Source organism: Heterocephalus glaber, unplaced genomic scaffold, assembly GCF_053883595.1.
Source record: "Heterocephalus glaber isolate CG9 unplaced genomic scaffold, H.glaber_assembly_v1.0 deba00001564, whole genome shotgun sequence".
Taxonomy (NCBI): Eukaryota; Metazoa; Chordata; class Mammalia; order Rodentia; family Bathyergidae; genus Heterocephalus; species Heterocephalus glaber.
The window spans coordinates 20,502,357-20,508,645 of NW_028258351.1; the positions used below are offsets into that span (position 1 = coordinate 20,502,357).

At 44.1% G+C, this 6,289-nt stretch overlaps 1 protein-coding gene across 5 annotated transcripts in view; it reads right to left on the reverse strand.

The window, feature by feature from the left end:
• Pik3r5 (phosphoinositide-3-kinase regulatory subunit 5) overlaps positions 1 to 6,289 on the reverse strand; it is a 64,134-nt gene that overhangs the window by 55,765 nt on the left and 2,080 nt on the right. For 3 of the 5 annotated variants that reach the window (XM_021238272.2, XM_004857513.3, XM_087191816.1), the window contains exon 2: positions 5,271 to 5,391. The exons of the other annotated variants lie outside the window; for them this stretch is intronic. The gene's annotated coding sequence lies outside the window, so the exon portion shown is untranslated. The remainder of the gene's footprint in view (positions 1 to 5,270; positions 5,392 to 6,289) is intronic. 5 annotated transcript variants of the gene reach the window in all.

The window sequence follows — 6,289 nt, forward strand, 5'->3', positions numbered from 1 at the left end:
AGGCTCAGAGAGATGAGACGGAAATCAGAGATAAGCATCAGAAATCATGTCACCCATTCCCTCCTGCATCCCAAACATCACACCACCATTCCCTGAGTCTTCTCAAGCACAACAGCAAGTCAAGGAGAGCTCTGAACTTCTGGTTTTCTCAAAATGAAACTCCCAAGATGTCACTACAGAAGTGAATGCAAAATTCAAAGGCTCATGAAACACTGGCTTGAAAGTCCCATGAATAAGACATCATTCATTCTCAGCTCAATGAGGAGGGTGAGTACTTTGACCCTGACAGCACATAGGACACCCACAGAGCAAGGAGACTCTGAAGTAGTGCTCAATTCATTTATTTCATCAGCAGAAGCCAAGAACAAGAGACCCAAGAAAAGCTCACCCTCCAAGTTTAGTGTATGGGCAAGGATCCCTGTGTCCAATGGAGCTCCCAGCTCTCCCACCATAAATGGTTATGCTTTTCTTTTTTTCTTTTTTTGGTACCGGGGATTGAACTTGGGTCCTTGCGCTTGCGCAGCAGGCGGTGAAACCACTGAGCTAAATCCCCGGCCCCAGTTATGCTTTTCTAACAGAGTACCCCTGCTCTGGGGGACATGCTGTGAAGAAGGGTTGTAGGATTTTTGAGGAACTGCCCTGTTTTGGAATCTAGGCCACTGAACTTCTTAAATTTAAAATGTTTTCAGAATAATCAACTTTTATACCACCAGTGTAAAATCCAGTATAAGCACGAGAGCTAGAGCTAGCTCAGTTTCTATTCTCACAGCTGTCATTTCCACAGTACCCAACATGTATTTTCCTTGAATACTTTCCCCCAGTGAGGAACTCACTACCACAATGCAGTTTCTCCAAGCTTCTTCTAGCAAGCTGATATTTATTTCCTTGAAATTTTCTTTCATTGATCCCTTTTCTATTCTGGAAAATGATCTTCACCTATTCCAAATGATGCTGCTCTCAAACATCTGAAAATAGACATTACCTCTCCTTTGTTTCCTTAGAGAAAATATCTCTACTGCTGTAATCATTTCAAGTTGTGTCCTCACCACATTGGCTACCTTTCTCTGGGTACAAAGTGGTTGGCTGATTGACGTCCCCACAAAAGGCACGCCTGAGATCGAGGTGTGCATCAGTGGTCCTGGCCAGCTCCGTGTGGAAATGGACCTTCCCACACACTCAAGGGCATATGGACTGGTAGGATTCAGTGGCTGACTGTTGAAAGCCAAGAATCAAAGATGACCTTCAAGTGTCAGCTTGGGACACTGAGGTCTACATCTGAAAGGACTGGGGAAGAGAGAAGAGAAGCTTGGGGAGTGGGAATCCAAGAATCCAGCAGCAGAAGAGCTAAACTCCAGAGCCATTCTCCCAATTGTCAAAGAACAGCTCATTTCCCTGCCCTATACTCTGGTCCAGAGTGCAGAAAATGAATTGCATCCAAAATATTTTGCAAAGCCAGCATATCAAAAGCTGATAACCACAACACAGGTAAGGAAAAGAGAGGGCAAACTCCTGAGTTGCTACAGTTTGGCTCATAAATATCTCCCAAAAGCCACTATGTTAAAGGCTTAATCCCCTGTTTAGTGCTTTGGGAGGCATAGGAACATTTAAGAGGTGGGGTCTAATGAGAAGTCTTTAGCTCACTGGGGGCAAGTTCTCAAAAGGCACAGTGGAGCCCCACAGTGGATCGATTTTGCTCCACCATGCACTTATGCCATGATGTGCTGTCTTGTCACAAACCACAAGTAACGGGCCAATTGATAATGGACTGAAACCTTCAAAACTGTGAGCCAAACTAAACCTTTTTGCTTTATACATTAGTTATCTCAATATTTATTATAGCAATGGGAAACTGACTAACACATGAGGACACACACACAAAATCCTAAAGAAGATCAGAGCAAACCAAGCCTAGCCCTGAATTAGCAGAAAAAAACAGCTTGACCAAATTGATTTCATTCCTGAAATGCAAAGAGGAGTTGGTATGAGGGAGTTAATGCTATGATATGTCATATAAAATCTATTGCAAGGTGAAAAAATTCCCTAGTAGGTTTTTATAAAAATATTTGACTTAAAATCCATTCATGTTTTTAAAATTCTTAGAAATGAGGAATGGAAGAAAACTTCCTTCAGACATAGCACTTTACTTCTAATGAATCATGACCAAATCAAAGAAATGAAGCCCCAAGCTCACGCCATTCCCTGGGAACATGGGAAGTTGTTTACATGTGTGGCAAAGAAACAGCAGGGGCCACCTCTCTGTGTCCTAGATTGTTTCTATTCATGCAAATGGCCACAAGCATATTTTCTCAGTTCTAACATAAATCTAGTTCCATAGTTGGGGGTCAGAGTAGAAGGGCTTTTTGTCAGGACTCCACTAGCAAAAGTAATGTTCATTAATCATCTGAGAAATAGGTTAAATTCTAAACTTGATGAGAAGTCCAAAAAACATGCACATGGTGGGTAATCAGGGTGCTCAGTACCCTACCACACCACCTTAAGCTCTCACCAGTGAGTCACTGGGGGTGTCTTGACAGTTTTCATTATCCATCACCAACCCAAGTTTGCTTCTGACAATAGCTTCCTCTCCTAGTGAGCTGTGCTGAGGGTTATCCAAAGAAATCAGCATAGAGAAAATCATGTTTTCTAGAACACAGCTTATTAAGGCCAGTTCCTTAGTGGACTGCAGAGATCTGCAAAGCCTTTGGGATTTTATGAAAATTTTTAAGAGAGAGAGAGAACATGTGATGTGTGCATGTTTATGCTAGTGTGTGTTTGCATGCTTACTGATCTATCACTTCCATCAGCTTTTCAAAGGGGCCCGGTATCTAGAGAGAGTTGGAGACGTTTTAGGAAGATCTGTAGGTACAGATGTAATCTAACAAATGCAAAAAAACATGAGGAGGTTGGCCACCTCAGCCAGCCTGGGTGGAAGTGGTTGTGTGAAGATTTGCCTGACAAGAAGCCACACCACCAAACAATGCAGGAACAAACACTGAGACTAAACACCAAGTAATATGTCTGCACAGGCTGCATCATTCTTGGAGGACAGCTTTGGATGAAGAAGAAAGATGTGAGAGCCAGACAATGACTTCTTAGATGATACAAGAAATCAAGAGTTGGATTCCTGAGCCCTACAAAAATAGCGGCTTCCAAGAGGGGCAGAATAAAAGTGCATGGGGGGGGGGGGGTTCTGAGGATGGGCTTCCTTAGTTACTTTTATTTTATTTTTTATTTTATTTTATTTTTTTTGGTACTGGGAATCAAACTCTGGACCTTGTGCTTGCGAGGCAGGCGGTGGCAACACTGAGCTAAATCTCCAGCCCCTTCTTAGCTATTTTTAAAAATCACATGTAACCTTATTTTACTTTACTTTCTGTGATGCTAGGAGTCAAGCCAAGGGTCTCGTCCATGCTAGGCAAGTGCACTTCCCATTCCCCAAGCTTCTTTTCTTTTCTCTTCTCCAGTGCCTGGTGCTACATCCCCAGTCCCCTCTCTTAGCCTCTAATGGGAAACACAGAGGCAGAAGATTCAGAGTGGGACATGCTCTCTGGTGATGATAGCAAAAAAGAAAAGGAAACATCCCTCTCCCCCACCCATAATGGATTTATGACCCTAATGTCCATAATATGGGGTGAAGGAGGAACATGGAAATGAGTCGCTGGTCCTTACCAGATGTAGAATTAGGTGACTGCCAGCAGCTGTGTGGTTTAATTCCCTTAGGAGAGGAACCCCACATACTGCCCCCCCAGAGTTGCTGAAAAGAATACATGAGATAATGCACCCAAAGAGCCTCAAGCAAGTGTCAATGTTAGGTATTATTATTATCATCACCAACATTTTCTTTTATTTCATATCTCTCAAGTATCAACTCAGATATGATTTCTTCAGGAGGTTCTCCTTAAACCTCACTGCATTAGGTTTGCGGTACACAATCTCACAGTATCACACTATTCTCACGATTGTAATTCAGTGATTTATGTGGCTTGACCACTAGACAGTCATTCTCATGAGGGCAGGAGCGATGTCTGTCTTGCTCAGTGTCCTCGGAGACCAGCCCATGCCCATACACAGAGGGTGCACCATACAAAAGTACTGAGCACAGAAGCCAAGCATGATGGGCCTAGCAGGAGCTGAGGCCTTAAGTGCCACAATCCCATTGTAGAGACAGGGAATCTGATGCCAGAGAGGCACAAGAACATAGCTAGGAGTAGAGGGGTCATGCCAATGCAGAGCCCCCTGACCTCACTCAAAGCAGAAGCTGGAAGCCACACTGAGCCCTCATACCCCAGCCCTGCCCCCTTGAGGAAACCCACAAGCTCATTTGCCTAGGTCAACAACAGCAACAAGAAGGCTCTGGAGGACATGAAAATGAAAAGCACAACACTCCCTGGTGACCCCACCCTCCCCGCTTGTGGATCCAGGCAGCTTCCTCTGGGTGTACACGGATGGGCTCCTCGCCTGTGAGATCCTGGGGAGATTCATGCTAGCAGGAGCTCCAGTGAGCAGACAGTAGCTGTGCCAAGTCACTCACTGGTCAGTCCCCTTAGTCCAGGGCGGTCAGAGCCACAGTGGCAGGCCATAGAAGGCTGCAGAAGGACAGAAAGAGGGATGCTTAGTGGTATCAGGTGAAAAGGGCAGTTGGGGAAGACTTCAGAAGTTTGAGCTCAATGTCAAAGGAGGTGCCTGCAGTTCACCAGGCAGGTAGGGGGAAGGAAGGAAAATCTAGGGAGAAAGAACAGCACATACAAATCCAGAGAGGTTTGCTTAAGAGGTGGACTTAGGCTGGGTGACAGGAGGCCTTGGTAGCCATGGTAATGGTACTGTTCTCCACCAAATGGTAAGGGCAGCTCTGCAGAGTTTTCAGCTGAAAAGCAACTAACTTGGATTTGCTATCTTATGTCACCATGGCAGCAGGAGTGAGACCAGAGGCTGGAGGCCCACTGAGGCCAAACTCTAATGCCTAGAGTCTGGCACCAACTATAGACTTAGTAGACTCATAAAGGACCTTTTTCTGCTTTGTGCCATGATAATCATTTGCTTTCCCCCTGATATCAGCTCCCCACCCCTTTTGTATCGTGGCACAACTATGTCTTGATTATCTGGAAGTCTCTTAATAGGTAGGCTCAATTATCCAGAACCTAACAGCCAACCTAGGAGCAAACAGAGATAAGAGAAAACACTCATGCATGGCCACAGTGCATGCTCCAAAAGGGCAGGGCATGCACTTGACACTCACAGACACACATCAGCTGCCTCTCATGCTTGCTCACCTCTGGTCAAGAGCAGAAGCCAGAGTGAACCCAGCTCTGGCACCTTCTGGTCGAGTGGCCTTGACCCTTAGTTTCCTGGTCTGTAAAATGCAGCAGTAGTTGTACCCATCTCAGAGTGTGGCTGTAAAGATTAAAGGACATGAAGTACTTAGCACAGTGCCAGACACCATAGCCAAAGGAAGAAAGCAAGGGCACAAAGAAGGATCAAAGAGAAAGAGCAGAAAATATGTCCTGAGCAGATCCAGTGTACAAAAGAGAATGGCAGATTAGAACCATTTGATACAAATTTCAAGAAATTATTAAATCAGAGCCAGGAACAGTGACACACACCTGAAATCCTAGCACTCTGGGAGACTGAGGCAGGAGGATCATAAGTTTGAGTCCAGGCTAGGCAACTTAGCTATTTGCTGAGATACTATCTCAAAATAAAATTTTTTTAAAAATCTGAGGATGTAGCTTAGTAGGAAGGCCCTGAGTTCAACCCCTAGTACTGCCAAAACAAACAAACAAACAACCACAAAACCTACTAAATCAGATCTAATGTGCTATATACCTCTTACAAAGATTTCCTTTAAAATGGGATACATTGAAATTTTTGGTGCTTAGAAGAAAGAGCTACTGGAAAAGTGGGCGAAATATGAGAACAACATAATTCTCTGTGTCTGGGTACATATGTAACATAATCTAAGATGCCATCAATTGTAAGATGCACCGTTATTTTTTGTGCCACTAGGAAGAACTATTGCTGCCTATTATAATCGTAAGATATCACAGCTGGTAAGATGCACCTTGATTTCGGCATTGCTAAAATGGGAAAACATTCAATCCTCAAACTGATGAAACCTATCAATATGTAATCTATGTTTCCTATAGAAGTATGTTATCTTCCCTTTGGGCAGAAGCCAGGTGGAGTGTTTCCTCCCTCCCTCTCAGCTATGCCAGAGGCTCAAAAATCAAACTAAATACTTCCTCTTTAACCTGGTGGTGATCACTCTATCATATTCCTCTAGAGGCTTCTT